The following is a 17,401-nucleotide window of genomic DNA, read 5'->3' as shown; positions in this document are numbered from 1 at the left end:
CACCCTACCGATAAAGACGTGCTACCAAGTTTAGCATTTCGGTACGATGCCGTGTAGAAACTAAAGAAGTATGAGAAACTAGCTGATGCCCGAAGCTTCGCCCGCGTGGATTTCGATTTTTTTAAATCCCTTAGGAACTCTTTGATTTTCCGGGATAAAAAGTAGCCTATGTCCTTCCCCGGGATGTATCCCAAGTCTGTACCAAACATTAAAATCGGTTTAGCGGTTGGGCAATGAAAACGTAGCAGACAGACAGACACACTTTCGCATTTATAATATTAGTATGGATAAAAACTGCCATACCCCTTCTAGGTTAGCCCGTTTTCATTTTACCCTGCATCATCACTTGCCACCAGGTGAGATTGCAGTCGAGGTCGAACTTGTATAGGTTAGACTAAAATAATGAAAAGTTTACTTTTGTGGGCGCATCCAGAATTTCTACATCTGCACCCTACTGTCCGATACTTGCTATTTAAATGAATATAAGCTTCACTCGCGTCCCATTTCCTTTTTAATAATATCTATTATTAGATACAAACATATTACTTTTAAGAGGGGTCTCTCCGTCACTCGCTTCATAGAAACGTAGTTCCAATTTCATTTGAATATTAAGCAATCAAAGTCCATGAAATTTTGCAGACATATTCTAGAAACTAATATCTATGTCTGTGGTTTTCCAGATTTCTGTTAAAATATTCGGTTTCAAAGTTACGCGGTCTTAAAAATTTTCATACAAATCTTTAAGCCCCTGTAATTTTAAAACTACATATTTTTAGAAAAATCTAAAACACCACAGACACAGATATAAGTTTCTAGGATATGTCTGCAAAATTTCATGGACTTTGGTTGCTTAATATTCAAATGAAATAGGAACTACGATTGTATGAAACGAGTGACGGAGAGAGCCCTGTTAACCGCTTTAATATAACCGGGACATAAGCATTTGCTAGGCAGATGGATAATAACTTATTATAGGTACTTAGGTATTACTGCCCAAAAAAAGGAGGGTAACGTTTTCAGGTTTATGTATGACTGTAATATGTAGGGTTTTTTATTCCCCCATATCTTCTAAATGTAGAAACAGATTCGGACGTAATAAGGTACGATACCTTATACGTCCGAATCTGTTTCTACAGATTCCTTATGGACTAAGATCACTAAGAGCCAGCGCTTGCCAGACCAACGGATTAGGGAACCCTCAGTGCGCGAGTCTGACTCGCACTTGGCCGGTTTTTTTTTAATTGAGTAAGCATGACTGGTTACTAGAGGTAAAACTCAAATTCTTCAATTTATAGGATTCGAAAAATGGCTGGAGTGACCACTCTGGCGGGGAGCAGCTGCACCACAATAGACGGTGCTGAAACCTGGCCAGATAGAAGAAATATATAAAGAAAGAAGGAATGAAGAAAGAACTGCCGAGGACTGTGTACAGTCAGCAACAAAGAGGTTTGCACCCGCCCATAGTTGCTTGTACTGGCGGGTGCCAACCGAGCTTTGTTGCTGACTCTACCTATCTACCTACTTATTAACCCCCGAATCAAAAAGAGGGGTGTTATAAATTTGACGTGTGTATATGTGTATCTGTCTGTGGCATCGTAGCTCCTAAACTAATGAACCGATTTTAGTCCAGTTTTTTGTTTGAAAGGTGGCTTGATCGAGAGTGTTCTTAGCTATAATCCAAGAAAATCGGTTCAGCCGTTTGAAAGTTATCACCTCTTTTCTAGTTACTGTAACCCTCACTTGTCGGGGGTGTTATAAATTTTTAATTTACACTTGTATTCCTATAGATGCGACAGATGTAGGTAACCTAGACCCGCGTGGGCGCGCATTCCGTCTGAATTGCACTAAATCTGTGCACCGTTTGATCGACCTGAATTACTGGCCGGTGGCCGGTGCACTTCACTTGGCTCTACAACTACATACCTAGACGGAGACGAGTGGGTGTCTAGGTATATGTTAAACGCTGTTCCTATTAGGTGCGAATAATAAATCAGAATAAAAAAATAATAATAAATAAGACAAAGTTGAATACTAAAACCCGACTGCGATCGTCTTAGTAACATTGAAATATTAGAGCAAAATTGTTTTTCTGTCGGTTGGTGTTTTTAAATGTTGTTGTACATTACCCATGAATTCAGAGTTTTCTCCTCTTTCATTTGACATCCCACTCGATACAATAGCAATTAATTTTTTTCTAAGACACTCACTTTTTTTGATCAGTGGTGAAGGTGATGATGGATTTTGATGAGTTATGACTCATTTTTCCATGAGCTTTACCTATGATGTAGACATCCGCGAAGAAAGGAATTTTGAACATGCAACCCCTAAAGGGGTAAAGTCGGGCGTTGAAATTCGTGTAGTCCACGCAGACGAAGTCGCAGGCATAAGCTAGTAATAGATAAAAGTAATTTTCCATCAGTTTATTAAATAATCATTAGGTAACAAACCGTCCCGAATACAAGCCAAAATTCCATGGAATCGCCCGAAATTGCCTTTAATAAGCTTAAAAGCTTCTGCGCTGTGCAAGTCATGGGCGAAAAGCGTTTAGAAATAAAAAACTAAATCGCGCAGTGCTCGTTAGAAGCCTCTGAACACATTAAACTGAACTCAAACGTACGTCTCCAGATTATTACGTTACTGTACTGTACTGAGTGCCATATTTGCTGTAAGTATACTTTATTTAGGTTTCACATTTTAGTACAACTAGCAGTTGACAATATCTGTTATTAGAATGATGACTACGTCTTTCGAATTATTAAATATAAAATCTTCCAAAATTCGAAAAATCCATTTCCACTGTTGTTAATTTTAAGTTTGTTAACCATTTTAAATTATTAATTTAACTAAAAAGTTCGTCAAATTGTGTCAAATGTTGATGACGTCACATCTATGTATTTCATACAAGCTCGCTTAGGTACCTATTAAGCGAGCGTTTTGATGTTTGATAAGTCAATGGTTTGACTAGGAGTCATTTTATTTTAAAACATATTAGCCATGCTAATCATGATTAATACCTACTCCCCTTTCCTATCCAATTAAGCGTAAGCGTGTGGTAGGAGTGGGTATGACAATAGTGCAACGGGTGGGGTTTGAACCCCCAACCTTTCAGACCTCATTCCGCACCTCAACCGTTGATCTATCGAGGCTCAACGGTTGAGGAGACCGATTGACGGACTCATTAGCCCTTGTGTAGCTGATTTGTAAAAATGTAGATAATAGATAGGTAGGTACTTACCACTTGTAACTTGGGCCAAGCCCTCTTTATTGGCAAGCAAAGTGCAGATAATAATAGCGTGAGAACAAACGAAATTACATAAAAATAAAAGTCACATTATGTACTTTTTAGCGTTTCCAAAAGTAATTTTTAAAATACCTATCAGTTTTTTGTTTTATTTAATGAATAAAAAATATTCACTGGCTTTTGGGTAAGCCTTTTCTTATGCAAAGAAGTGGGTAGGTACTTATTTACCTGAGTTAATTGCAAATTGCAATGTTTTAGAATTATTTTAAAATGCAATAAGTAAGTATAATTTTAGTCTAAGTAAAGAAGTAGGTATAATTAAAGCAATAATTATTATTCTATTCCTTCCGGAATGAAATTAACTGCTTATAATAAAATACCTAAGTAATTATTTATTTAATTACAACGATATTATTATAATAAATAAACAGCAACTTTAACTGCAATTATAATAATTGTTAGGACTACAAAACCTAAAGAACAATTAGATAGGTACGATAGCAAAAAACCGGCCAAGTGCGAGTCAGACTCGCGCACCGAGGGTTCCGTACTCGGGTAATTTTTCCGACATTTTGCGCGATAAATCAAAAACTATTATACATGAAAATAAATAAAAATTTGTTTAAGAATATACAGGTAAAGCCCTTTCATATGATACCCCACTAGGTACAGTTATTTTACTTCGAAAATTGAAATACATTTTAATTATTTTTTAACGATGTAACGAATATGTGTAATTCGCGGTTTTCGGATTTATTCCTCTACTTGTGCTATAAGACCTATCTACCTACCAAATTTCGTGATTCTAGGTCAACAGGAAGTACCCTATAGGTTTTCTCGACAGACACAACGGACGGACGGACGGACAGATAGACAGACAGACAACGAAGTGATCCTATGAGGGTTCCGTTTTTCCTTTTGAGGTACGGAACCCTAAAAATAAAATCTAAATAAAATATTGTTGTTAAATAAAATAAGGTATAGGTAGGTACCTACAATAAACAGTAATTTTCATTTCATCTACCTATCCCTTTCCAACCACCTAACAATAGGAGAAAAATAAAATATTCCAAACACATTCTCTTTGACATCTATTCACTAAACGCTAATCACAACACCCACACACGCACAGTATATCAATACCCTATGTTAGTGTGAGTCTAATTCAAATTCGGCCACTCACACGCAATCACGGAATTCGGAGACATTTCATTGGTTGGATTGAAGTTAGAAAAAAAAATTATGGTATTTTTAGATGTCAAGGTTGACTGAATAATATCGTTATTCAAATAGCTAATAGATAATTTTTAAATTGGCGTTAGTTAAGTTAGCATTGGGACTTCGTCTGTGTTGGTGTTAGCTGCCGGGCGTGCTCTGCTTTTTTGGAGTGTTTTTTTTTTTGTTAAAACTGACTGGAAAGCGCTCTAAGGGGGTGCCGTGCGTATGTCGGCGAGCGCCGGCACAGACGGAGTCCATAATTGTATAGTTTAACTAACTTGTTACAAATAACTACAAACTTGACATTGCAAAAGCCAGACGAGAGGGAAAAAAAAGTTAGCATTAAGTTTTCAGTTAATAGATAGGTAGGATGTCTATTGTCTAACTAGGTACCTATTACTTTTTTATCAAGTAAACTTAATAATACCTTCCTATCTGTAATTTACTATTGCTACTTATTATTATTGCTGATCGATTTGCGGGTGCAAATATCTAATTAAAAATTCCCAAAAAAATAAAATATAATAATCTACCATTTCATCATCATCATCATCAGCCTGTGGACTTCCACTGTTGGACATAGGCCTTCCCTATACAGCGCCACCACACCCGGTCCTCAGCTTTCCTCATCCAGCCACTTCCCGCCAGCCGCTTTATATCATCGGTCCATTGTGCTGGAGGGCGTCCCACACTACGTTTGGTTAAAACGCGGTCTCCACTCAAGGACTTTCCGGCTCCAACGGCCATCGCCTCTACGACAGGCATGGCCTGCCCACTGCCACTTCAGCCTGCTAATAGTTTGGGCTATGTCAGTGACCTTGGTTCTCCTGCGGATCTCCTCATTTCGGATCTTATCCCTCAAGGAAACTCCTAACATATAGCCCTCTCCATAGCTCGATGAGCAACTTTGAATTTGTGAACAAGGCCATTTGTCAGTGTCCACGTTTCAGCACCATAGGTGAGGACTATCATTTGGGATCAGTCAATATGTAAAGTCAAGGTAAGGTCATATCTATAAGTAGGTACAATAATTTCTAGGCTTAGGTATGTCCAACAGTTGACCTATTATGTAGGTATGTAAGGATATATATCTACCTAATAACTAGGTACCTATTTACCTATTTCTGGATCTAGATTTATCAGTTTCATTTCAATTTAGAACAGTTAACTATGAAATTATTTCGCATTTCTATCCGTTAGTTTCGGATAGATTCAAATGTGCATGACTAACCATATTAAGAACTGAATTCTCAATATTCATAACAACTAGTTAAATTATTCAAATTCAAATTTGAATAATTTAACTTGAATAGTTCATCATCCCTAATGTCACACAAAAATAAATCCAGCTAAGCGACTATTTAATTTACTCACACTACTACAGAATTCCTACTAACACATCACGAAAATATACATAACAGCCTATGTGTGCGTCTAACATTTTTGGCCACTCATACGCAACCTTAAAATTTGGTGGCTCGTCATTGGCTAGTTTTGGGTTAGAAAAAATTAGAGGCAGGCTTTTGAATGACGAATTACACAGTTGGCTGACTTTTCTATTTATCTCAAATCCGGTGTGAATACAATAGTCGTTAAAGTGTTATAGATGTGTATTATGTAAAAATGGTTTTTATAGTTAGGACGTTTTTGTTGGTAGTTTAGTATCACCAAAAGTTTTTTTTTACTGGTACACCTACTTACCAAGAACATTTTAAGTTCGGTCTTTAAAAATTGACTTAAATAAGACATTATTGTAGAGCCAGCTTTCACAGTTTTTATAAGGCGAGTAGATAAATTGAGATTAAATTTAAATAACAAGATGTTACTTATGTTCGAAAAGCTTCCATCATCCCGTTCTTAAAGCTGTTTCATGATTATTCATAGTATCCAATGTAAATTACCTACCTACCCTATTCTATTTTAAAATTCGAACACTATTCAAATTATCCTTGTGTGTGTTAAATTTGAATTTGATTGGTCAAAGGCACAAAGTTTTTATAATCGCCATAGTTACTAAGTAGTCGCTAACCGGTCAAGTACTTAATATATAAAAATAAGTAAATTATTTCATAAATTTTTTACCTACTAGCCGATGCCCGCGACTTCGCTCGCGTGGATTTTGGTTTTCCGAGATCCCGTGGGAACTCTTTTATTTTCCGGGATAAAAAGTAGCCTATGTGGTAATCCAGGATATTATCTATCTCCATTCCAAACAGCCAAACATACACACACACACACATCCACACAAACTTTCGCCTTTATAATATTAGTGTGATAGTGTGAAGTGTGATTTTATATTATACTTGCCTAAAGTATTTTGTTAGATTAATTATGTAGGTAAGACAAGAAGAAGTAGATAATACTTAAGTATTTATTTTTAAACAAAAAAAAAGTTAAGGCCAAGTTTCAAAGTCATAAATTTTTATTCATGAATCATTATATTTTAATCATTCAATGTAAAAGAACCGGCTACGGCTATTCAAAATTCGAACACTTATATTCAAATAAATTATTATAGTGTGCGTCTAATGCCCCTCTCCGGCGCATCCGAAATTTGAACTGCGTTAGACGATTGGTCGATAGCATATAAGGTTTTTTTATAATCGCCGCCACAAGTCTCAAACCGGTCAAGTGGGTCTTTTTCATGTACTTTATTCTTTGCTTTTATTTTTATAATAGAAACATGGCGTCTCTGAAGTTATGAAAGCCGGTTAATGTTAAATGATTGGCTTTGATATTGAATTTGAAATTACCAGCGGTACTTATTTATAGAAAATGGAAATCTTCTTTTTAATTAAGCTCGCTCTATTTAAGGTTTTTGCGTAGGTTTTTAACGTTCTAGTTTAGATTTAATACTGGAGTTACTTAAAGAAGTTAGATTTATAAAAAAAAATGACACTGCCCAGTGAAATAATCAAAAAACCTCATGAATACCTGCCAAACCTCACTGCACAAAATAAAAACAGAAAAAGAATACTTAACAAAAACTGCCTAAACTGCCTAGCTAAAATGTTGGAATCTGAATACCTAACTAGGTAAGTAATTGAGAAAAATACTTAAAGGCCATGAGACCGGCCTGCCCGCGAAATTCTAATTTAATTTGGTTTTTCGCAATTTGTAAACTAATACGACAACGTAGGATTATGGCATTCTGATTCCGACAGTGGCAGTATCATCCTCACAGGTTTATATAAAAATCTTTATTGAAAAGGTCCAGTTTAAGAAATTTATTAAAGTATCGAGTAATTTGTGAGAATAGTCGATACTTTAATTAACTTTAAATTGCGAAAAACCAAATTAAATTTGAATTTCGCGGGCAGGCTGGTCGCTTCTCCCTTAGTACATCTAGAATTTCAGCGGTAGGTAAATCTTCTTGACATCCATTTTCTTTATAGATAGGTTTTTCTTCTAGAGTCTGCATCCTAGTATCTACCTAGAGTTAGACTTATCTACGTGTCTACCTATCTAACTAGGTGTTATTGTTGTCAAGCTCAAGCATAAATAGGCCTACTGATTAATCTTTAAATTAGTACCTAGCCGGTCCTCGACGAACAACAAACAAGCGAAGCAGAGCTAAATATAGCAATAATTAAACGATTTTAAAAGCGAAGGGACTGGCCATTGTTTCGGTCGGGGCATTATAAAAACCCCAAATTACACGCACACATATTTAACTATAGTAATATAGTGTACGGGACAACAAAAACATCGAAAGCTCATTGAACGCACACAGACAAAGAGCCCCCAATTCGAATTCCGAACGCGCACAGCACAGTTTCCGTGATGGCGGCGCGGTCGTTGACCCCTCGGTTTTGGAGGGCGTGCTGACGTCACGGCGCTGACCTGCCTCAACGGCGGCGACCTTGAACGGATTCGGCGAAATTCGGGGGGAAGCCGGCTACGCTCGTACGCATTGTCACTCGCAATTGTTGGGATAGGTTATGGTCTGTCGGCGAAAGTACGCGACATTTTTCTTATATTTTATTGAATGGTAGGTATAATATCAATATCTCGTCCAAGGATTAAAATTTTTGCACTGTCCCATTGTGAATGATTATATTTAAAAATCTGTCAGTCATTTTTAAGGATCCGTACCTCTTAAGGAAAAAATATAGACTCAATAGCTCAACGGTTATAGGAGCGGACTGAAATCCGAAAGGTCGGCGGTTCAAGCCGCACCCGTTACACTATTGTCGTACCCACTCCTAGTACAAGCTTTAAGCTTAGTTGGAGAGGACAGGGGAATTCTTAAAAAAAAAGGAGAACGAAACCCTTATAGGATCACTTTGTTGTCTGTCTGTCTGTTGAGGACAATTTTTGCCTTGTTAGGTACCAAAGATTACGGATGCAGGTAAATCTGTCGGCCTCATGGATGTCGTCATCATCATCATCAGCCTGTGGGCGTCCACTGTTGGGCATAGGCCTTCTCTAAAGAGCGCCACCACACCCGGTCCTCAGCCTTCCTTATCCAGCCACTTCGCACCAGCCGCTTTATGTCGTTGGTCCATCGTGCTGGAGGGCGTCCCACACTACGTTTGCTTAAACGCGGTCTCCACTCAAGGACTTTCCGGCTCCAACGGCCATCGCCTCTACGACAGGCATGGCCTGCCCACTGCCACTTCAGCTTGCTAATAGTTTGGGCTATGTCAGTGACCTTGGTTCTCCTGCGGATCTCCTCATTTCGGATCTTATCCCTCAGGGAAACTCCTAACATAGCCCTCTCCATAGCTCGCTGAGTTACTATATAAAGTCTACCTATGTAGGAAATAATAAAATTCTTCAAGTCGGCCTTTTGATTTCCGTAACTGTCGCTTTCAATTTGCATTGTCTCGTTGGAACAGGTCAGATTTTCGGGAAAATTCGTCGATCATTGTTATTTTAACTCGTCAGTTACCTCCATTGTTTCATTTTCTTTTAATGAGGATGATTTTTGTCTTGGTAGGTTAACGATGTCGATTTAATCTGTCAGTCCTTTTGATTTCTGTAACTGTTACTTTCAATTTGCATTGCTCCGTTGCGATTTGCGATAGGTCAAGTTTTTCTGTCTGGGGCATCGTAGCTCCTAAACTGATGAACCGATTTTAATTTAGTTTTTTTTGTTTGAAAGGTGGCTTGATCGAGAGTGTTCTTAGCTATAATCCAAGAAAATCGGTTTAGCCGTTTGAAAGTTATCAGCTCTTTTCTAGTTACTGTAACCTTCACTTGTCGGGTGTGTTATAAATTTTTAATGTACCCTTGTTACAAACCCAGTTGTCTTGTAACCTATAATTTGAATTTATTGTCACTCGTTTAAATACCTACTACTACCCATAATAAAATATTATGACGTCCCCAGCGTCACTGACCTCCGATAAAGTCTTTCAGGTGGCCCTGAGACAAAACGACTGATCGTGTTTATTTAAATAATCGTAAGCCAAACCGCGATGGCACACCCAACGGTAATACAACGGCTCTCGATTCGCTCGATGTACTAATGAGGTAAAAACTAACAAGTGTAAATTAAAAATTTGTAACACCCCCGACAAGTGAAGATTACAGTAACTAGAAAAGAGCTGATAACTTTCAAACGGCTGAACCGATTTTCTTGGACTATAGCTAAGAACACTCGATTAAGCCACCTTTTAAACAAAAAAATAACTAAATTAAAATCGGTTCATTAGTTTAGGAGATATGATGCCACAGATACACAGATATAAAGAAACACAGACACACGTCAAACTTATAACACCCCTCTTTTTGGGTCGGGGGTTAAAAAGATGGCATCACTCATACAGCACCTTCGTAGCAGTCACAACGGGCATTCTGGGTCCAATAAGGGATCGAATAGGCTGCCCAATAACAGAACATTGGGTAACCTGGTAAAACAATGGTTGCCTCATCTGGTAGGCAACAAAATTTGCTCATTTTTATTCAAAGAACCAGCATGGCTGTTCTGCTAACAAATGACTAAACTATAATGCCCACGTCAAATGGTACCAACTACCAGTTTATTTAGGTACACTTAACAGCCAAGTTGATACTTTGAGCAAAAAATGGACCAGTTTGAAGACCTTTCATTTTTTTGAGACATTTCAACCCGGTTGCCTCATCTGGTTATAGAAGAGCTGGCTCACTTTTTGCGCAAAGGATCAGTCTGGCTGTTCTAATGTAGCCAGAATTCCTAGCAACATTTTACGTGGGCATGACTTACATAATAAGTAATTAGATTAGGTTAGCTATAAGATGGCTATAAGTTTTAGTGTAACATTTTCAAAAAAAAAATTGTGATCTTTAATTTTAATTTACAGGAAAAGAACCAAAAATAGTGTGACAAGGACAGTCGCGCGACACACCTCAAGATAAGATAAGCCAGAAAGAGATAGAGCCGCACAAACAAATGATGAACAGACATGATTCAGACATTGAGACGGGTGCAATGACCCCACATTTTGATGAGACATCACGTATTACATATCCATGGTCGGAATTTGACTTATTTTAAACCTAAAAGTTTTCCAACTAAGGTTTAAATTTGACTGCTAAGTTCCAAGTATCAAATTGTTGAATGTTTGATTGCCATTTGGATATTGAAAAAAAACGATCGGAGTTTTTAAGTGATAGTTTTTTGATTTTAAATTGAATCCTAAGATCCCTTAAATAAGAAAGGTTGCTTAGGTATTTGAATGTTGTAGAATAGTTACTTATAAAATTATAAAAATAAACAACGTGGTAACAAAGCATTTTCTGTTTTTTTTTTTCCGATTAAGGCGAAGGTCATTATAATTTACAATTATTAACCTTCTTTTAATTAGTAGTAGTATTTCGATTTATCCTCTTCAGGAAAGGTTAAGTTCGTAGACCATGTCATTGTAACCTGGTACTTAAATCGTACTTACCGAGGTAATTTTTGCCTAATTTCAATTAGCTTTCGAGTAAAATCCATACTAATATTATAAATACGAAAATGAGTCTGTCTGTCTGTCTGCTACGTTTTCACGGCCTAACCGCTGAACCGATTTAATGAAAGATACAGACTTGGGATACATCCCGGGGAAGGACACACACACACACTAGGCTACTTTTTATCCCGGAAAATCAAAGAGTTCCTACGGGATTTAAAAAACCGAAATCCACGCGGGCGAAGCCGCGGGCATGCTCTAGTGAATCATAGTTTTTAGGTAAGCTAATGTATATTCTAGAAACTAATATCTATGTCTGTGGTTTTCCAGATTTCTGTTAAAATATTCGGTTTCAAAGTTACGCGATCTTAAAATTTTTCATACAAATCTATGAATCCCTGTAATTTTAAAACTACATATTTTTAGAAAAATCTAAAACACAACAGACACAGATATTAGTTTCTAGAATATGTCTGCAAAATTTCATGGACTTTGGTTGCTTAATATTCAAATGAAATTGGAACTACGATTGTATGAAACGAGTGGAAACGAGTGACGGAGAGAGCCCTGTTAATTCATATACTCGTATCCCTACCGATATACATATTTTGAGGCAACGATCGAAAATAAAACAGCCTAATCAGTCAGTATTGATTCGAGTAAACTTATTAATACCAACAAGTTAAGTAGTAGGTACCTTACAGCCAATATATACCTAGGTACGTAAGTTCAATACCGTTCGATATTTTGTATACCTACCTAGTTGTTACGATTTTGTGTGACCTAAATAAGCTATACCGCACATAACAATTAAATTGACGATGTCATATTTACCTACCACAATAGTATTGGTTTACATTAAAACCATTGGTTTACTGTATTATTGGTACCTCTTTGGCGCAGTGGCAAGCGCTATGGTTCGATTCCTGGCAGGGTTTGGAATTTTATAATTTCTAAATTTCTGGTCTGGTCTAGTGGGAGGCTTCGGCCGTGGTTAGTTACCACCCTACCGGCAAAGCCGTGCCGCTGTACGATGTACGATCCGGTACGATGCTGTGTAGAAACCGTAGGGGTTGGTATGTGGTAAATAAAAAAAACCGGTCAAGTGCGAGTCAGACTCGCGCACCGAGGGTTTAGATTTATAAAATCTATGCCAATTGCTAATACAAAATCGACTATCGAGTGAGTAACACCAATCGAGTACCAAAAGTAGAATTTCCTTTATCAGAAATGGCACTGACCACTCCAATGGCAGACGAAATGTGTACCGTTATCGTTCTTTGGTTAACTGATTTATACCTAATATAAAATATACTTAACTAGGTGATCCCCATGACTTCACCCGCTTAAAGTAAGGTTTTTTAAAAATCCCGTGGGAACTTGCCTAAAAAAACTTGGGAAAAGTTGTCTATGCCAATTTCCGGAGCGTTTCCAAGTTTCATTAAGTTGGTTCAACTGATAGGCCTTTAAGAACTCTTTGATTTCCCAGGATAAAAAGTAGCCTAAGTCCGTCCCCGGGATGTAAGCTATCTCTGTACCAAACATCAAAATCGGTTATACTGTTGGGCCGGGAAAAACTAGCAGACAGACTGACAGTCAGACAGACAAACAGACAGACAGACAGACCGACAGACAGACAGCTACACAGATAGATACCATTATAAGTAGGTAAGTATACTGTGACTTATACAATATTTTGATACAAGGCGAAGGAAAAATCGTTAGGGTCACTAACATCGGTGAAGGTCTGATGATACAGGTTCGGAGTCTTTGTTGACGAAATGTAATACAATTATTATTTACCAAGCTTTGTATTTTATGTTATAATGCCCGCGATTTAAATAGGTAGATTTTTTTTTTGAAAAATCCCTACGAGAACTGTTTGATTTTCTGGGTTTAAGATCTACTTCTGTATTTCAGCGAATAAACCATTATTTTATTGATTTATTTATTTTGTGAGTACAGGGTATATATGAGCTATTTTCTTTCATTAACAGTTTGGTATGATTCCAGTCAAGAACAAGCCTGTGTAGTTAAAAAAACCGGTCAAGTGCAAGTCGGACTCCCACACAAGGGGTTCCGTATCATCTTCAAAATTTAACACTTTTTTAAACCGCGACCCAAAAAGAGGGGTGTTATAAGTTTGACGTGTGTATCTATGTATCTGTGTATCTGTCTGTGGCACCGTAGCTCCTAAACTAATGAACCGATTTTAATTTAGTTTTTTTGTTTGAAAGGAGGCTTGATCGAGAGTGTTCTTAGCTATAATCCAAGAAAATCGGTTCAACCGTTTGAAAGTTATCAGCTCTTTTCTATTTACAGTAAGTAACCTTCACTTGTCGGGGCTGTTATAAATTTTTAATTTACACTTGTACGAAATTAAACGGCTAAGTCTTAGCCGCTTAGAGTAATTAGGAAGCTGAATGTTAAATAAATAGTCTGGTGGACCATTGCCCGTATAATGCATCATCAGTAAAGATAAGACTGCAATTCAAAGAATTACATTCGTCATAACTCATGCAGACAACGGATCAATTTACTCTTATTTAAATAACTTATCGGCATCTAGGTTTTTAGAAATCCCATTAGAAAGAAATTGGAAATTAATAGGTAGGTATTTTCGGTAGGAACGGCATTCGAAGACTTCGACAATCGAAGATTATCTAAATGACAAAAAAGCTTGGATATGACTCGCTCCAGCAATACACTGCGCTGCAATTGCTTGTTTACAGTATGGCATATTATTGTAAATTGAACATGTACTTGAAAAGAGCAACCGCCGAGTTTCTTGCTGGTTCTTCTCGGTAGGAACGGCATTCCGAACCATTGGTAGATTTTTTCGACGATTCAAAAGCACTTGTAAAAGTTTAATTGAATAAAAACATTTTGAATTTTTTTTGAATTCCGAACCAGTGGTAAATTATTTGACGATTCAAAAACACTTGTAAAAGTCTATTTGAATAAAAATCTAAATTGCAATATTCTATTCTATTCTATTCTATTATTGCAATTCCGCTCAACAGCTAGTACCTAAGGCATATACCTACTTATAGGCACATTAGCCTATAGATTGGTTGGTATTCTTTTAAAAAGTTTTAACTATTTTAATCATGACTAATATTCCCCTTTCCCCTCCAACTAAGTGTAAAGCTTGTGCTAGGAGTGGGTGCTATTGACGTAATAGTGCAACGGGTGGAGTTTGAACCGCCGACCTTTCAGATTTCAGTCCGCTCCTATAACCGTTGAGCTATTGAGGATTTAGTAAACATATTTTTATTTCGCAGTAGGATAAAGTGTGTTGACCTCAGCGGGGCATTGAACCCGGGACGTATTTCTAAATTTTCGCGCGCGCCGATAAGGTGTTATCGCGAATGCAATTTATTTTATCTCGGCGTGCATTGCTCTATTGCTAATGTCAAATTGCGTATATTTTTCAGACTACTAACACAAATATTATTGTTTGAGATTGCAGAAATGATTTACAATATTTAATTTAGTATACCTTGCACTACGTAAAATATCTAGGTAGGTTACGTTACCTACCTATAAAATATTTAACCAAAAAAATAATTGAATTGAATATGTTTTATTAACACATGTTATCCTTTACCTACCTATTAAAATCATTGATTAAAAAAAACTGTTTTTCAATTCACTTTTTAGGGTTCCGTACCTCAAAAGGAAAAACGGAACCCCTATAGGATCAGTTTGTTTTCTTTCTGTCTGTCTGTCTATCCATCTATCCGTCTGTTCGTCTGTTGTGTCTCTCCAGAAAACCTATAGGTTGTTACTTCCTGTTGACCTAAAATCATGAAAGGCAGGTAGGCTTGTACGATGGTACGGAACCCTTCGAGTGCGAGTCCGACTCGCACTTAACCGGTTTTTTTTTAAATTTAATAAACTATTGTGGCAGTCTTTGTCGACCTTCAGCCTAAAGGTGGCAGGAAGTAAGTAGGTGTAAATATGCCTAACCATTAACCATGCATATAAGTAGGTAGGTACAGCATAAAGTATAGATTAGTCATATTATTATGTTATACTCTGGTTCTTGTAAGTATCACATACTGCTCCAATAAATATAAATTATTGTTTTAGCCTAATTCTTGCAATTAATTAAAAATAATTTCAATATTTGAACTCTGTTATTAATTCATTAATCTTTTATTTGTGCCAATCATGTTAAGGTGCTATACACATAGTCGACTCGGCTATATGAAAGCGGACGAAACATCGACGCACGTGTGGCAGACCAACGCGACCGCTACTTATACGTAGATTACTTATACGTAGATAATACTTCTGCGTAGATTGTCCAGCTTGACGCCTGCTGGCAGTCTGAGCATTCAGCTAGGCTTCTGGATCGAGCTTGGATGGCTGAAGTGACGACTCGGACGAGTTAAGGCTCTGCACCTACAACAGACTGTCTGATTAACAATTGTATGATTGACTGTCAGACACACAGACAGAAGCTTAAGCGCAGAAACCTACCCAGAAGAAAGAAAAAAGAAAGAATGAAAAAAGTTTTGTACTTTTAGATGTATAAGGGTTGATATACACATAGTTTGGAGCCTAACGGCATTTTTGCCGCACAATCACCTACATAAGCAATATCAAGCCTAATTTGTTATAATCCGCCAAAACAGACCTGTGTGGTACAGCACGCAGCATGCGACATACACCGCTCATCCTTCCAGTAATAGGTAGACCTGTAGAAAAAACAAGCAATCAAGCAAGCAAGACGCACAACCACTACACAACAAACTTAACTTAAGTTTCACTTAATAATGGAGCACCCTCAGAACTCAAAAGATGTGGTTTTTATAATACAAAATTGCAAATCGCATGCTGTACATTGTACAGCATATACAGCTTTGTCTGTTTTGATTATAGGGAATGAACCCTATATAGTTCCTTGTGTTTCTTGGACCTCAGCAAAACAACGCCGCTTCTGTCGTACATACATTAATCTATACATATATTAACTGATCTACGGTCCTGCTGTGCTGTGCCAAGCCGACTATGTGTACAGCAACTTATAAAATCCTTACCTGGTACCAATTTGTCACAATATTTTATGAATGTCAGTTTTCCTGTATAAAGTCCAAAATACTTCGAAACGATTGCCGAAATTTGTATTTGTTACTTTTATCAATTTGCTTGCGGTCGGGATTTCGTCACTTGCGCGGTTTACCAAATATATATTTTATGGGTTTGAGTAAACAATAAGACAATAATAGGTATGTTTATTTGGGCATACCAAAATTCAACTAAAAATATGTAAGTAGCTTCTAAATTTTATTGAAAGGTTATGCCTAGTGGTTCAAAGTTATAATCGCGGGCAAACCTGCATGCATAATGTTTTCAAAGGTGTGAAGTTTGCTAATTCATACTTGGCCAGCGTGTTAGAATATGGGCTAACTCGTTCTTATTATAAGTCATTCTGAACCAGTGGTAGATGTTTTTGACAATTCAAAAGTACTTGTAAAATTTAACTGAATAAAAATATCTTGAATTTTGAATTTTATTCTGAGACCCGTGTTCAGTAGTGAGCCCCCGATCGTAAAAATCAGAAAAAACCCCCAAGCCCTTTGAATAGACCACTTGGCTATCACTATCGCTTTATATGTAGGTAAGTATAGTTTTTTTATTATGACGTCATACTGTAACTGCATAGCAAATATTTTCGGCGGGCCACCTGCGTCAACAGGGCATTGTATCTTGTGCGAAAGAGACGGGTGCAGTGTATATAGTACACGAGTGAAAGTGAGAGGGGCAGCGTGCCATGACCTTAGTCAAATTGTGCAGAATTGGCAGGTCTGTGACCGATACGATAAGATAAGGAATATTTCGGGCGACCGTTGAATATGTTACCTATTGTGATAGGTTCGGAGTAAAAATAAAATATTATGTTTGAGAGAGCCTATGAGGTGGGTATAACAACCAAAGATAATACTTTGAAAATTGCAGATGGGCAGGGCTCCTCGAGTTTTAGCAAGTCGTGATTGAATAAACTAGAAAACACGACTGCCTTGCCAAATAACTAAAAAGTTAAAAAATCACATAT

The sequence above is a fragment of the Maniola jurtina genome, chromosome 24 (assembly GCF_905333055.1).
Source record: "Maniola jurtina chromosome 24, ilManJurt1.1, whole genome shotgun sequence".
NCBI classification, from domain to species: Eukaryota; Metazoa; Arthropoda; class Insecta; order Lepidoptera; family Nymphalidae; genus Maniola; species Maniola jurtina.
Note: the sequence above shows the minus strand (reverse complement) of the source record.